Source organism: Trachurus trachurus, assembly GCF_905171665.1.
Source record: "Trachurus trachurus genome assembly, chromosome: 1".
In the NCBI taxonomy this organism is placed as follows: domain Eukaryota; kingdom Metazoa; phylum Chordata; class Actinopteri; order Carangiformes; family Carangidae; genus Trachurus; species Trachurus trachurus.
Genome location: NC_139891.1, coordinates 886,213 through 903,484, shown reverse-complemented (window position 1 = coordinate 903,484; position 17,272 = coordinate 886,213). Strand labels below are relative to the sequence as shown.

General features: G+C 42.7%; 1 protein-coding gene across 1 annotated transcript in view; it reads right to left on the bottom strand.

Moving 5' to 3' along the window:
- The window catches only part of sorcs1 (sortilin-related VPS10 domain containing receptor 1), a gene marked incomplete at its 5' end in the record, with an annotated part of 227,137 nt that overhangs the window by 69,970 nt on the left and 139,895 nt on the right, over nt 1-17,272 (bottom strand). The gene's annotated exons all lie outside the window — the stretch shown is intronic.

The window sequence follows — 17,272 nt, the reverse complement described above, 5'->3', positions numbered from 1 at the left end:
ATAATCAGTTCATATAATCAGCAAATGTGTTTGCTTCATCACTCAGATTGTTTGCTTCTGTCTTATCCTGAATGCTCAGTCAGTCCCCCGCAGCAATGATTTCCCAAGAGCTCCTTTCATTTTCTTTGGCAGTTGTGGCATGATCCCCAGAAATATCACAAAGATACCTCCAGATAATATAACATACAAATACAGTTGATTGAGTGGATCTCGATACACTTGCAGGGAGTTTAGAGAGACACACTTGCTGGTGTGGACCTTGTATTTAAGACATGTTTGTTTAATGAATGTGTGTAATTGTGTGTCTACTGTAACCTCTCTTAAAGGGATACGCCGACATTTTTTTTTCATGTCTTGCCTCACTCCCGAGTCCATGACCAGCAGATAGACACCATCCTTTCGACTGTGCGTGCAGTAACAAGGGAGATACGGGCAGAGCTGGCACACCGCTAATTAGCTTAGCTCAAACACTGGAAGTGTATAGGTAGTGTTAGCCTGCCTCCATCTAAAGTCATCAGAGAAACTCTTCAGCAACTCTAAACGGAAACCGGCGGGCCGATCTTCGTCTCAGAGCTGACAAAACTCTCCGGTAAGGCATCTTGAACGGTTGTAATTTAGCACATGTGCTAAATCCGGTGTATTTACTGTGGGTACTCTAGCACTCACTGTCCATTAATATGCACTGTCCCGACTAAATAAACAAATAAAGTAAAGTAAAGTCAAATGCCGCTAACGGGACGAGATCGGTCAAAACGGAGGGTTCAAGCAAAGACGGTTTATTTTGGTTCAAGCTAGCTACATGGAGGGTAGGTTAGCTTCCTATTTCAAAGTAAAAGCACAAATTCTATCGTCATGGTTTTCTGTATGTAAAGGGCAACGGGTGTTTTATTTTGTGAAAGTAACCAGAAGTGCGTTGGTCACGGCTAGCTTGAGTAGCGCCAAATTCGTCCGAACAAAATTGTAAACAGCTGGTATTTAGACAAATTAACGACACTGCTGATCTAAACGGCTACTTTCTCACCTAAACATGTTTGAAATGTCAATAAAGTGATATATTTACAGAGTTTAGAGCTAAAATAAAATCAGCTTCTGACTGCTGATTTCGGCTCAGGTAGGAGGCAGGCTAACACTACCTACGCACTTCCAGTGTTTGAGCTAAGCTAATTCGTGGTGCGCCAGCTCTGCCCGTATCTCCCTTGTTACTGCACGTACAGTCGAAAGGATGGTGTCTATCTGCTGGTCATGGACTTGGGAGTGAGGCAAGACACGAAAAAAAAATGTTGGCGTATCCCTTTAACACTGACTTCGGTTCAGACAATTCAGGGGTGTCAACTCCACTTGCATGTTCACCTCACTTTTCAATATCCTGACATTTATTGTTTCAGGCTGATTCTGTTACTAAATTCTCTGTCAGACACCATAGTCCAAATTATGTACGATAGGAGCTGATGAAAAGAAAACAGCCCTTAAAAAGATCCCTCCGTTGCCTGTTCACACCAAGCCAAACAAACAGATTGCCGCTCCCCCATGTGATCTTAGATAGTGCTGACGTTCTGGAATCACATACGTGATGTACCACAAAAGTGTGTCCCACCATACATGGGTGGATTGAATACAGATCACTCACCCCACCCCCACCCCTGTCCCACAGACACACACACCCTGATTCCCCTGTCTCCCCTCCCGATTTCTATGTCTGTGCCTGCTACACAGAATGGCAACGCATAAGAAAGGTGCAGCATTCCAACCTTGAATAGATGGTGTGAAAGGGGCCAATGTCATTACATTCATCTGAGCTGCTTTCAATAAGCGCAGTGTGCTCAGAGCAGTGAGCTTATCAAGCGGCTGTAAGTGATGTGGTGAGCATGCTGCTGACTCTTTTTCTACCACGGCTCTCTCCCTTCAGACTACGGAGAGACTGACCTTAATAGTGAAGGTTGCTATACGCTGTCTGAAAAACACCTGCTGCCTGCTGACACATTACAGTATCTACACATTCCATCTAGGTATATTTAAATATTTAAATAAAAGCAAGTCTAAGTCTAAGTCGGGTTAAAGGGATATTTCAACATTTTGGCAAATTTGCCGATTGCTATAATCCCATAGTCTTAGCAGTAGGTTCATTACCTTTAAAGGGATAGTTCAACATTTTGGCGAATTGGCCCATTGCCATAATCGCTATAGTCATAGCAGTAGGTTCGTTACCTTTAATTGTCGGTGTAAGCTATTTTTAGAATGGCAGAGCGGAGCCGTGAGCTGCTCAAAGCTAAGCTACTGAGGCTAATGGAATTTATTGGTTTCCCTCATCAAACTCATCAAATACACAATCCAAGGACTCCAAAACGCTCTGGTGGACAAGTTGTGACCTGCACATTCACCACGCTATGAGATAATAACGGGACGTTATGAAACAGAGCCATTTTCGAGGTAAATACAAAGTATGCTTGCTGAAAAACTGTCCCTGAACGCAACGCGCATCAGCAGTTTTGCATGAATTTACCTCAAAAACAACTCTGTCTGGTAACGTTCTGTTATTATCTCATAGCGTGGTGAATGTGCAGGTCACAACTTGTCCACCAGAGCGTTTTGGAGTTGTTCGATTGTGTATTTGATGAGTTTGATGAGGGAAACCAAGAAATCCCATTAGCCTCCGTAGCGTAGCTCTGAGCAGCCTGCTGCTCCGCTCCGCCGTTCTAAAAATAGCTTACACCGACAAATAAAGGTAACGGACCTACTGCTATGACTATAGGGATTATGGCAATGGGCCAATTTGCCAAAATGTTGAACTATCCCTTTAATTGTCAATGCAAGCTGTTTTTAGATCAGCGGGGCAGAGATACGGGCTGCAATGTATTTCCACGTTTCCCTCATCAAACTAAATACACAATCCAACAACTCCAAAACACTGTGGTGGACAAGTTGTGACCTGCACATTCACCACACTATAATGTATAATTATGTAACATTACGGCACATGAAGCAAATACTCAGAATTACTTGCACTTTTGAAATCACTCCGCCCAGCAGCCGTGTCTGTAATGTAGTTCTGGCTACGTATTTGCCTCCAAAACAACGTTCCATTATTATTTCATAGCGTGGTGAATGTGCAGGTCACAACTTGTCCAAGAGAGTGTTTTGGAGTTGTTGGATTGTGTATTTATCTAAAAACAGCTTGCACCGCCAATTAAAGGTGATGCACCTACTGGTAAGACTATAGGGATTATGTAATTTGCCAAAATGTTAAAACATCCCTTTAATGCATTAATAATGCACAAGTGAATGCAGGTTGGCTGATATAACACAACAGGGGCAAGTGGCATTGACATATTCAGATATAGCCTAGCTGTGACACTGAGACTATTATAAGTGTCAGTTATGGAACATGACAGTCTATTCTGGTGGAGATTTGTGTTGCATGTGAAACGGCAAAACTCTAGATCATCATCTAGAGTTTTGCCGTTTCACATGCACAAAACTCTAGATGATGCAAAACTGTTAACATGGTAACAATATTCCAGATCCAAACAAAAAGCACAGAGTGTCAACATTTTTATGTTAATAATTATGAAAGCAGCTTTGTGTTTTTGTCAATTGCAGGCTGTTTGAATCTGTGCATGACTCTTTCTGATGCCTCTGTCACCAACAGGTCAACAAGTTGTTGTGTAAGTGCAGAGGCAGCACGTACACTGCGCTGCACACAGGGGCTCACCTTTGGTTTAGAACTGGTCTTTGTTCAGGAGGACCTCTGTGTGCCCATTATGTTGTCAGACAGCCGTGTGAATGAGAATACACATTGCTCTCACAGTCAATATCCTTCTCACCATACGGCCAAGTGTTTGTGCTCTCTCACACTAAGAGACTCAGTTGTCTGCGCAGGTAACAGCCGTCATTGTGGGCAGACGCACCAATCAGTTACAGAAAGTGAAAAATACTCAAACACTGTTTTAACTACAACCTACAAATACAAATTATGATTTTTCTCAGTTCCTGGAACTGGTACAGCTGGAAGAGAAAACAACAAACTACTTGTGGAGAACACAGAGGTTGCAGTAGCTACATGCAGCTCCCTGCCCAGCATCAAATGGCAGAGGACTTGGAGGAACAATGCGAAAACAAATAAATGACAAAATATATTAATAAATGTATCAATTAAGTAGGAAAATGCTCTTCTTTTTAAAAAAAAATGGGAACAGGCATATACAATGTACAAACCGACAATACACTGACCAATAAACAGACAGACAGGAGACAAACGACAGAGCAAACTCAACAACACAACAAGAACATGACCAAAACAGGACAGAAAAATGAAAAAAAAAAAAAAACACGCACAAGAAAAATAAAACAAAACAGAAGAACAAAACAACTACAACAAAAAGAAGGATGTGAATCTACTAAAATTAAATTAACAGTAACTACTTAGTATGCATTCACTCAAAAGTAAGTTTTTCCCATTTTTTGTTATGCATTTCTACCTTATCTTGATTTGATGCGATCATTTTTTCCAAAAGAAATTGGCGTCGCACTTTATTTCTAAAAAAAATCCAAATTCAAAAGTGTTTTTGTTTGGGTCTTAAATATAAATATTTTCCCCAAAAGGATGATCGTGTTTACAATCTGTGGGTAATTTATCTCCAGTACTCCCAACAAAATATTTAATGGTGTAAATTCAAAGTGAATATTTTTGGGTCTTAGCCTTAGGGAAAATGCTCTTCTTTAAAATACTTGAACAGTCTGGTAACTATATGCTTTGTACCTTATGTTGCCATATATCCCCACCAGACAAGTGGCTAGGTTAAGAATCCATTATTCCACACAGTCAGTGGAGCAGTAGACTGTGTATGTGTGCATGTACGTGTATGAAAGATTGTCAATTATTAGGTCAAAAAGGTTGAAAATCACAAAGGTTAATGAAGCATATATATGCCGACTGGAGGACATTTACGATATGTGTAAGGAATTCTTGAGTTAATTTGGCTGCTGCAGCACAGTAAATACTCAGAGATAGAATATTAATGAAATTAGCTTCATATTTTCCATTTCACCCAGTCAACCAGTAATTGGACCGTGATTCCTCTCTATAAATCTATGCCTAATTTTCTATGTAATGGATATCTTTTTTCTTTTATTACTGTCAGACATTAAGCGTGTTCATGTTGGAGGGGGAAAAAAGGGAACAAGGAGAAGAGCTTTTGAGTTATTCTGTAGTCAGTTTTCTGGCTTAACTGTAACAGCAACTTGGTGGAGAATGATTAAATACATTGTTACATAGTTCCTGTTTCTTTTTTATTTCTGTGACACACAAAAAAAAAAAACACAGACCCAAACCAAAATCTACCTTATGTCACAGTTTTGAAATAAGACAGATTGACAGAGTGCAGCTAAGCAACGATAATGACGGGTCAAGTCTAGCTCACTATTTTAGGAGATTTGAGAAGCACTTTTTTTTTACAGCTTTTGAGCTATCGTTCGCCTGAGAACTGGAGAGGAGGCACACTGTGCAGTAGAATGCATTTCACTTCTTCACCAAGCAACAGTCCTTTGACCAGTCTTTTTGTAGCCAATATCCTAAATGTTCAAAATCCTCTCCGACTCAAGTGTAAAGGTATCATCAAAAGAAAGTTTATTTATTCACTCTCTGTGTGTAAATGTTCTTTGAAGCAACTACACTTCCAATCAGCAGGCTGTAGTAAAGCAAGTGTTAGCTTCAGGTTAAAGGTTTGAAGGTTTAGATTTTCTTTCTTTTTTTTTTAGCACCCACACTTGACAACAAAAGGCTATGCCATTTGCCAGGCTGCCATTATGAGTATGAATGTGATTTGTCTGTGGTAGTGAAAAATATAAATATAAATTGTCCTTAAGCTTCAGGTACTGAGCCGTATAACTGAGGCAATCAGAAGGTTCTGAGGAGTGTGTCAAATAACTAAAAATAAGAAGAGAAAGACAGATCCGTTGTGGTTTCTCTGTATGTTCTGAAAAGAATCACAGTTCATGTCAGGGCTGAAATTATCCACAGGGTTTGTAAGGAAGTTGGATGTAGTCAAAAAGATTCTCTTTTGGTTTAAGCCTCCAATAACAATGTTCTGGTCAGACACTTTATCCTCCATGTGTACAGTACATTCATGTTTGACTGCTGTGTGAATGACAATTCTTTTCTCTTTGCACCACAGATGGAACAAGTGGGACTGTGTTATTCAGACTGGCTTACCCCTCATTATCATCACATTCTGCTTTCATTGTATTTGATTTATTTGTATTTTAATTGTTTCTATTCTTGTTTGCCTTATCTTATTTGTGTTTTGACGTAAGGTAACCTTGAAGGTTGAATATGGAGAATGCTTATTAAAAGCTTCTTTTTTTTAAATAGTACATACACGGGGCGTTTCGAGGGGTGCAGAATATTTTTCAATAAAAAATTATATATTTAGTCTGAATAAAATAATTTAAGAAATTTGAACGGGTTCGACCATGACTTCCTGTTTACCTCGTACCAGCCAGTAGCATTGGGGGGTCACTTCTCTGCTGTTTTGCTAAGCCTCCTCCCGGTCATGTGCATTAGTTTTCAATGAAGCCTTTCATAATCAATCAGTGGATCGATAGATTATCATAGACATGTTAGGATGTGTGTATCTGTGTAGTCTTATCTGTCATGAACAAGAGATTACGGTTTACATGGAACATTAGTGTTGCGGACACAGAGCTGTGACACCGGGTCCGAGGCTCTGATCGCAGGTTTGGTTTCCAGCCACAATGTGGAAGGAGCCTCCACTCTCCCTGTAACATGTTACAAGTCATTTATCTAACATCATTAGTCCAAAGCTGTTTAATGACGGTAAAAATGAAACATAATAAATATCCTGCATAGTTCTCCTCAGAGCAACATCCCTAGCAACGGTGTGTTATACTTAGCAACGTTCTGGCAACCGACTGCTGGAATTATTTTTCTGTTGTTGCAATTCCTATCTTGATCAATACATGATGGTATTCTGCTCACTCTCCATATTCAACCTTTGAGAACCTTGAAAGGCGCCTAGAAATAAAATCTATTACCAGTATTATTATTATTATTATTATTATTAATATCATTATTGTGCAGATAGAAAGAAGATGGTGGTCCCATAATATCAATGGGGGGGGGGTAAAATATTGACAATGAAGTACCTTTAGCACAGGTTCTGCTTCGGTGACCATGGCAACACCTGATGGACGTTTTAGTACCTGATTGGCCCACAATGACCTTTGAGTATTCCTCACATTAGCTGCATTTATGTCATTGTGGTATGGTCTGATGGTTTGTTTTTACTCAATGTAACATTGCTCTGTATTGAGAATGTATGAGAGTGTATTATGAGATCTACAAGGAAATGATTTGCTTGGGGTGTAAAATATGGAAAATTCCATACAAAGGTGTGTTTCTATATAAAGTGGCCAACCTCAGTCCAATCAATGCAAAAGGTCAAGTCAAATTAAGTTTCAGAATCCTCTAAAGGAAAATTAAAAGAAAGAGGATGCATGTGAGGAAGGAGTATGAATATGTGGTCAACAGATTTAAAGGTTTAATTCTAACACCAGATGCCAAACTAAATCATTTTACTTTAATCTCTTAATTGGCCCTTGACCTCTGACTTGCATCTTGTGCCTGTGTTTGCATGACATGTCTGTTAGCTTACGCCACTGAAGACACCTAGAAACAACATTAGCCGCGTCGATGTCGTTCACTGTCAGCTGCCGCAAAATAAAAGGGCTTGAACAATTACACAGCTAATGCTAACAGACGTAAGGAGAGACTGGCAGGATTACTAATGAGTTAACTGTACCCATCAAGTACACAATGGGCCTCTGTGTATTCATGTGGAACCATGTTAGCTTAACAAACTGTCTGCGTTGACAGCACATAGAAAATCAAATCACTCCTGCTCCTTTTCCCCATGAATATTCATAATGAACAACACCAGCTAAACTCCATTGAGGCATGTGGCGCGCATATTCATAAATATGACTTCTCCTCTACTTCTTACTTCTCTCTCAGACACATCCACTGCATTGACCAGGTGCTTTCAACTGTTTGATCCATCTAATTGAACAAAACTCCTGCCTCTTGATGTGAGACATTTAAAGCGTGGACTAATTGAATGCTGCCTGGCATTTGAGCTCAGACAGACCTGACAAACGCTAACATGTCAGTTTCTGCCTTTCAGTATAATTGCGTTTCCATCTCAGCAAGTGAGTTAGCAGCACCTTATGGTGGTACATAAGTTGGAAGGCATACAAGCTGTGTGTGGAAATACAGAGTCATTACATATGAATGAACAGAGACAAGACAAACAAGATAAGTTTAGATAATTAACTAGGAGAGCATTCACAGTTCAGACATCTTGTTCTGTCTTCAGCTACTGAAATGATGAATTCTTCATCGTGATGATTAATAAATAACACAACAACATATGCCAATTAGTGGGTGCTTTTATTTAGAAGACTTCATGTTAGCATGAGCTGCTGTTTCTGGAGGATTCGTGTCCTATGTGCAGTGTGAGGCACTGAATTGTAGAGCTTCACTTGGTGGGCAAAGTGGGCACATGAAAGAAAACTGATGGAATCCCCCCAGCTCACCTAGATTTACCCATCCCATCTTCTTTACAACTCTCTCTTCTGTCCCTTTGTCTCACACTCTGTCAACCTGTCTCCATCTCCCCCTCCGTTTCTCTGTCTGCCTGTGTTTGTGTCTCTCAGCCCGTCTCTCCTCCTCTGTCGCTGTGTCTTCTCGTGGGCTCCGGGGCGCTTGCCTCCCCGCTCATCACAGCCATTTGGAGATTGTGCCTTAGGGCTGACAGATGTTGCGTCCGCTCCCAGCATCACCACACACACCCCCCACCCTACCATTTTGATTCAAACCATCATCCGTTAGACTGTGTTACCACCACTGTGTGCATGGCGTTCCAGCCAGCAAAGCATGGCTGATTCGTGCAGATTCATTTGGCTCGCATTGTGTCCTCTAAGAGCCAGTGGACAAAGGCACACTTCACCTCCCTTTTCCCTCCTTTACCCCTGAGCAATGTGCAGTTAGAAGACATGTTCATACCAGTAAACCTTTCTTACACCAGGTGTTATGTCACTCCAGGTAAATTCTGCTGAAATCGGGACACATCTATCATGTTTTATGCTGTAAAGTTACAAAAAACTTTTTTTCTGATATTAAAACTGCAGTACATATGTTCATTTCATAGCTGTCCCCAAATAATCAAATCTTAATTGAGAGTGAGTCTTCAGCTTCAGCTAGCTATACCTCTGTGATCAGTGCAGTCATGCAGAAGAGTGTTTTAAAACACAGTGATTATTAAAGACCAAGCTGGGAAATGTTAGTGTGAAGCCTGAGATGTGTGAATGATTTTCTCCTTATTACTATATAACAGCCTGTCACAAAACAGAACCTAGGGCTTAATAAATTGATTATGAACTCTATAACTTTTAAAATTCTCCCTCTCAGCAAAGCAGCAAAGGACGCTCGCAGCGCTGCATTAAAAGACAATCTTTATATCCTCATTTGCAACTTCTGCACTTTAAAGTCATAAATTGTTGTGCGCTGTTTTTTCTTTTTTATAAATATTCAGTAGCCCAGTACTTTTCTGTACAGTAGATTTGAGTTTAAGTGGCAGACTTGGCCATTTGTGGGCTGGATTCAAACACACAAATAGAGTACACTATATTGGATTTGTATGTAACTTATTGCAAAAGCAAAAGCCTAATTTCGTGCTACAACAACATCACATTAAAGGGATAGTAGAATTTTTTAAAAGTGGGGTTGTATGATCTACAAATAGCCCCTAAGTACTTTAATTGCAGTAGAAGACTCTCTGCACTCCTCCCGTTAGCAACGCCAGCCCATAATAGCCCTGCCCAGAGATTTACAACATACAGTGTTGTGAACGGACCCAAAGAAACGGCCTATTTTCACGGCCTAAAAGAGGTTTTACCTGAAAAAAAAAATACACAGTTCCATTGTTCACTGTGTTTTTCCTGCACTTTGAAGGGCTGGAAAAAATTATATTATAGTGAACAATGGAACTGTGTATTTTTTTTCATGTAAAACCTCTTTTAGGCCGTGAAAATAGGCCGTTTCTTTGGGTCCATTCACAACAATGTATGTTGTAAATCTCTGGGCAGGGCTATGGGCTGGCGTTGCTAACGGGAGGAGTGCAGAGAGTCTTCTACTGCAATTAAAGTATTTAGGGGCTATTTGTAGATCATACAACCCCACTTTAAAAAAATGCTACTATTCCTTTAAAAGCATTAAAAGGCATCTGTTGTCCCATGATGTTTGAAGTCATGTGGAGGGTTTTAAAGTATGGCTGGATCTTGGTCCAAACATTTCCCCCATGTCCATGACCTTTGTCCCATTCTAATAAACACAGAAGGGGCTTTTGCAAATTTAAAATATATTCATTAATCCTAAACACGATATAATGTGCAATGTGAATGGAGGTGAATATTTTAAATTCAAAAGTGCAATTTTAAAAGAAAGAAGTAAGACAAAAGATCCTTTGTTACTGATTCTACCATCAGGGCGTTCTCACTCTGCTTCCTGTACGGTGACACTCCCTGTTGCTGCAGAGGCATCACTATTATGAAATGTTGAGTATTTATGTGTGAAATTCCTTTAGGGTTTTGCATCATGCTCTAAAGTCTTTGGACACTCCTTTTTTTCCTGATAGTTTATGAATTCCGTTTGTCTTTATGCTTGACATTTTTTGTCATTGCCATTTTGAGAAGAGTTTGAAGATATGAAATATTAAAGTTCACTTTTATGTCTGAACTTGTATCTAAAAAGTGAGACAATGAACAAAAGTCTTTGAAAGTCAACTAACAGTGGGAGAGGTCTCATCTGAGGTGAATTCATATTCCACCCACCTGCCTGTTGATGCCGTCTAAGCCACACAAGGCTGTGATTACTTTTGAACGCTATGCATGCAAACACAAGCTATAAAATGCACACGCACATAAAGACAAAACACGAGTCCCGATTGTTGTTTTAGTCAATATATTCATGAGGAAAAAAAGTGATGTATTCTTTAAATACAAGCCTGAGACTGAGAGTAAGGCAGCAGAGATCTGTCACTCCACCTTGTTTTCAAACCGTTAGAGGCAATAAGCTTTTTTTTTTTCTTTTTTTTGATAGCACTCACCATCCCGAGCCATTTACTGTAATGATGTGGCCTTGCACAAAATCTCAGGCTAAAACCTAAAATCATTTCCCCTAATGTGTACTTGAGATGTGCTCGCTCATGTAGAGGCTCAGTGTGGAGCCACAATATGAAAATGGATGTAATTGCTGTGTTGTCAGTCTATTTTCTCCATGGGTGATTTTTTTTTTTTTTTTTGCTCTGGCATTCTTTTTTTTATTTTCTCCCCCCTCCATTCTTCCACGCTCACTTGCTCTCTGTCAGTTTATTTGCTGTCTCTTTCCCTCCTCTTGTAGCAACTACCCACTTACTCTCATTTGCTCTGTGCTGTTTTTTTTCTCCCTCCCTCTCTCTTCTGTCCTCCAGTACTTTTCTCCCTCGCTCCCCTGCAGCCACAGAGGGCTGATTTACTTACGCTACTGTGTGAAGAGAGAGGGGCTTTTGTCTGCCACCAGTGGCGGTCACATGGCACCATGCCAGGGGAGACAGCAAGAATGATGAGCCTGCAATCTCTGCTATACCCTCCCTCACAAGAATGCGTGTGTGGAATTAACTGTGTGTGGGAGGGAAGAATAGATTTGGTGTGTGTTTGAGTGTGAAAAAGTTAGTGTGTTTGCCTCCAAAATCTTTTTGTCTGTATATAGTTGGATTTAATTATAGCAGCACTAGTATGCACCTTCGTCGGTGAAATATGTCTCAACAAACCACCTGATGAGGTTGAGCTTGATTGTTTGAGGTATCATCTTTGTTTGTCTCAGCTAAGATTGCAGGTTTCAATTTCCTTCTCTTGAAGTTGTAAGTGTGCATGATGCACAGTTTAATTGTTCTATATTTACACATTTACTGTGTTTAAAAGAGGAACTATGCAGGATTTGTAGCTTAACTATGCTACAATTTGACCTTACTTAAACAGCTTTGGAGTAATTGTGATGGTTTATGTCACGAGGGAAAATGGAGGCTCTCTGCCTTTCACGGGCGTGCATACAACTACTGTAGTTGTACGCTATAAGATGCGTGCCAATCCCAGCACCAGGGGGATGAAACACAGTTTATAGAGCCTACATAATGGTCTATGATTTTCCTCTCACCTGGTCTCTTTGTATATGAATTCTTATAAATCCTCAACCCTGTGAGGTACAATTAAGTATTTTACTTTTTTTCTTTTCAAAACAGCCTGAGCTTTAAGAATATGCATGCTGTGGTGGTGTCATATGAATGTAGAAAAATTGATATGACCAATATAGAGGAGAAAATAAAAAACATAAAATTAATTCCACACATATGGTAAACACACAGAAAATTATTATGAAGTTGTTTTAAAATGTTATATAGCTGTTCTTCTAGGTCTTGGGGATTAGAGGGGAAATAATCAAGGCTCTAACTATGACATAAAATATATTATTTACATTATTTGCAAAGATGGCCCAGTCGCCTGGTATGTCTGGCATGAACACAGTGTTTGTAGTGAGGCAGAGAGCTGCAGTACAACCCTGACATTTACATGAGTTGTGTTCTGTTTTTGTAGTAAACACAGGTTCTCCTTGATCTCAGGCCCAGTGGTCTCAACTCACATAAGATGCATACATGGTAATTTATGCGTTATTTATTAGGATTTACAGGAGATTTCCTGATCCTACATGGCAAAAGAGTAACCATAACGATCTTTGGCCGATCATGTGACCGCTCACAGCTTTCCCATTGGATTTTAGCCCGTCATGTGACTGCACACGGGACACCCGTTCATAGAGTGCGGAAGCGGAAGCAGCCCCATGGGACCTCAACTCGGTAAAAGGCTCCATGCAAATGAACGGGAGCCAAAGTTTTATTTCGTGATCCGATTGAAGTGTGCCATGAGAAAAAATATGTCCTCTACCTGTTTAAAACATCACGTTTCATGCCGAGAAATCAGCAGTTTGTTGTAAACCTATTGTAAAATAAAATTCAGAAGAGTCCGTAACCAGAAAGACTACAGGTGGCGTAGGTGACGTCACACACCAAATGCCGCCCTTTCCCGTGTCAGTTGGTGATACCAGATCTGTAGTCCGCAGAGCGTTGTCACACAAAATACATTCTTCTGTTGCCGTTTTACGATAAACTGCTGTTTTCTCGGCATGAAACGTGATGTTTTAAACAGGTAGAGGACATATTTTTTTTTCATGGCACAATTCAAACGGATCACGAAATAAAACTTGGAGTCCCGTTCATTCGTATGGAGACTTTTTTTTCGAATTGAGGACCCATGGGGCTGCTTCCGCTTCGGCACTCTATACCGGCTTGACTGCTTGGCTACAAACACGGGATGGGATCGATGTAAAGGCTGAAGTGTCCTGCTTTCATTTTTAAAAAGAATTACGTTGCTCACATTTTTCCGTTCTGGAAATAGACGCGAAAGAGTACGGCTATACCTCCAGTATCTCTGGCAATGGTTTTCCGTTGGGTGGCGGACGCCCACCCGTGCTTTTTGTTTCCAAATACGGGACAATTCCGTAATTTAAGGGAAAGTTGGCAAACCTACTTATTGTGTCTCTTGGCTGAAAAATAACTTTGTAAGATGTGGGCCACCGCGGCGACACAAACATAAACAAACATGTTTAAACTACATTTTTATTGCAGGTGATACGTTTAACTCACTTCTATCTCGCTCATCTAAAAATATATACTTTTCAAAGTATTTTTATTTTATTTTTTAAAGTCTTATTCCAGGTAGCTACTGGTGAGTGGGGATGCAGCACCCTAGCACCCTCTAATTACCTTGATGAATGGACTTCCTACCTCTTAACTTTATGATGATTTACATTTTATTTCAAAATAAGGTCACGGTTGTTTCCCATCACTCTGCATTCAATAATCTATGGCTAGTAAGCAAATGTATGTTGTTGTTTTGTTTAGTTTTTTTGTTGTCTTTTATCATCGACAAATCATTAAAAAAAAGAAATAAGTAGAAAAGTAGTCAGACCTTATTGCAGCGCTTCATGGACGCCCCTCTGGCAGCAATTACATCTTCACATTTTCTTGGTGAAGTCTCAATGGGCTTTGCTCAACTGGACTAGGTAGTTTATCACTACATTTCTTTTTGGCAGATTGAGACTGGATGGGAAGCATCTGTGAGCTGCCATCTTTAGGTCTCTCCACAGATGTTTTATGGGGTTCAAGTCTGAGCTTTGGCTGGGCCACTGGAGAACAGTCAGAGACTTGTCCAGAAGCCAATCTAATGTTGTCTTGGCTTATTCCTTCAGGTCATTGGTGTGCTGATGTGTAAAATCATCACCCCTGTCTAAGGTCATGTACATGAGCAGGTTTTCTTCAAGCACTTCTCTCTATATTGCCACATTCATTCTCCCCTTAGCTCTCATCAGTCCCTCCAGTTTAACTACAGACTTTGACTTGTTCCTACTATTATATCATTATAAATGTCTTGCTTTGACAACATGAGGACAAAATGAGCCTGAGAGAGGAATAAAACCCAGAGAGAATGTGAGGATATGTGAGAGACAAAGATAATTAGCATTCTCTAAAGGCATTACTGAGAGAGATATTGCATTCATAAGAATGGGATGAGTGGACGACCTGAAAAACCTAATACCTGCAGCCTGGGCTGCCACTGGCTCAGAGCCATTACAAAATGTCAGGACTGCCAACTTAGTACAATCCAGTCTTTGAATCTGATAAGCACATCTTTTCCTCAAACTTGATGCCGAGACTGTGACGGCCGGATGTATGTGTAGTGCGCAGCGGACGACCGGTGAGTCAAATCATTTGTAGCCGCTAGCATTAGCTTAGCCGCCGCCATTCACTTTAATGAATGTGGCTAGCGCTGTTTAGCAAACAGGCCTGGGTCTTTGTAATGAGAAGCCAAGGGTTCTTTTGTGAATGAATGTAAAGTATTTCTGCAATGTGTTTAAATAGTATTGATAATGGATAATGTCTGTTTGTATTGATAATGAATCATGTTTGCTAAATGTTGTAACTGCTGGTTATGATGTGTGATTGATACAGATGCTATTTATTTTTCTATTTGCTAAATCATGACTTTGAAAATATTAACTATAGTGTGCAATTAGCACTTTGTTGAATTATGTGCACACTGTATGGATTAATGTATTGATAAACCATGGTGAGTGATGTAAGGAACTTTGGTCCTGTTCTCTTGACCAGGGTCTTATAGATGGCGAGCTAAAGGAGCCACGGACTGACAGAATGAGTCGCATCCCTCCTGCCAGGCCGGTAGGGGGCTCTTTGTAGCCAAGTAAAAAGACTCTCACCCCACTCGCTCAGCCCCTGCCCACCACACACACACACACTTTCCCCCACACACTATCCCACTCCTTCCCCCTGGACTCAACTCCCCAACCCAGATGTGGGTTTCACATGAACTGTGGGTGGGCAGCTGGGATCATCTTTTGCGTTCATAGCGAACCAAGCATTTGGGGGTTATATCTCACACAGGCTTCGCCCTCTACTGGACTCTATGGGTATATCCCTCCTCCAATCGCGTACGCGCGATGGCCCACTGAAATTTGCATGTACGTAGCCGGCCAGTATGGCGTGCCTACCTTTCCCGCCCTTTAGCGGGCTATATAAGCAGATGCACCGCCAGCTGCCCTCATTCCTTTTTACTTCAGCGCCGGCGAGTGCCCACTGTCACACTAGCTCCAAGGATGGAGTCGCCGCTTCAGGAACAACGCAACTGCCCGGCCTGCCCTAACGGCATCATCGCCCCGGCAGACCCACATCTTCTCTGCTTCGAGTGTCTCGGGAGGAAGCACGCCACCGCCGGGCTGGAGCAGCGCCCGGCCTGCCCGTGCTGCCGAGACATCCCCCGGGTTCGTCGCCAGCAGCGAGCGGACTACTTCACCGGCGGTGATGCTCTTCTCACCCTGTCTCCTGATGGCAGTGAGGAGGAAGAGCGGGAGTCGGAGGACGACGCCATGGAGGAGGAGGATGCCGCTCCAGCGTACACCACCTCCACGCCGCCTGATGAAGCTTCGCCGCCTAGACCCGTCTCAGCTTCTGCTGCAAACTCGCCGCCGCTACGAGACGAGGAGGATGAAGTCTCCCTCTCCGCCGGCTCGACGGTTTTTGGCGCCGCTTCTATCAAGCTCGACTTCCCGAGAGTCATGACGACTGCAGCGGAGTGTGCCGGGCTTCCCCTGCCCCCCCCGCTGCCCCCGAAGCCGGTGAGCCGTCTCCGCCAGGGGTTCTACGGCCCGGCTCAACCACCCCAACCCGTGTTCGTCTCCCCAGCGCTTCCCGACATCTGGCTATGCGTGAAGGCGTCTTGGCAGGAGCCGCTGAGGACCAAGGCGACAGTCACGGGGATGGCGCCTTTCCTGCGTGTGCAGGGCGAGACGGAGACTGTGTTCCCCGGTGTGCCCCCGCTCGAAGAAGCTCTGGCAGCGCTCATTATCCCACACTCAGCCGGCTGGTCAGGGCACAGAAAGCCACTACCACTGCTGCAGCAGGATAAGGACACGCTGGAATATTTTGACAAGATATTCCAGCTGGGCGCACAACTAGCAGCAGCAGCAAACAACCTCGGTGTGTTGGGCGTAGCAGCGGCGGCTTCACTCCCGCGCGACGCCCCCCCTTCCCCTGACACTATGGAGTTTTTCGACCGGACCATCGGTCAGATGAACAACCTCATACAGGGAGTTGCTACTGCTGCCGGACGAGTGATGTCACTGTCGGTCGTCGGCTCTCGCCACGTCTGGCTAGGTCTCACCGCCCTCCCCAGAAGGGACCGAGAGGATCTTCTGGCTGCACCGGTCTCTACTGACGGTCTCTTTGGCTCCCTCACTACGGTGACGCAGCGGCTAAAGAGGCTGGAGGAGGAAAAGGCGCAGCTGAGCCGTCATCTACCGCTCGCTGTCCCCGCCAAGCAGAAGGGAGAGGTCCAGCTGCCCCGCCGCAACGCTACGGCGAGGCGGAGAGATCGCCGCCAGCGAAGAGGCTTCTCCGCGGCGAATCCCCCAGCTGACCCACAGCCGGCCCCAGCGGGCCCGCCGCAGCAACGCCCCGCACGGGACCCCAGCGCGTCCCGTCCCGCGGCGGCTCGCAGCACGCCCAGGCCGAAGCTGTCCTGGGGCACACAGCGA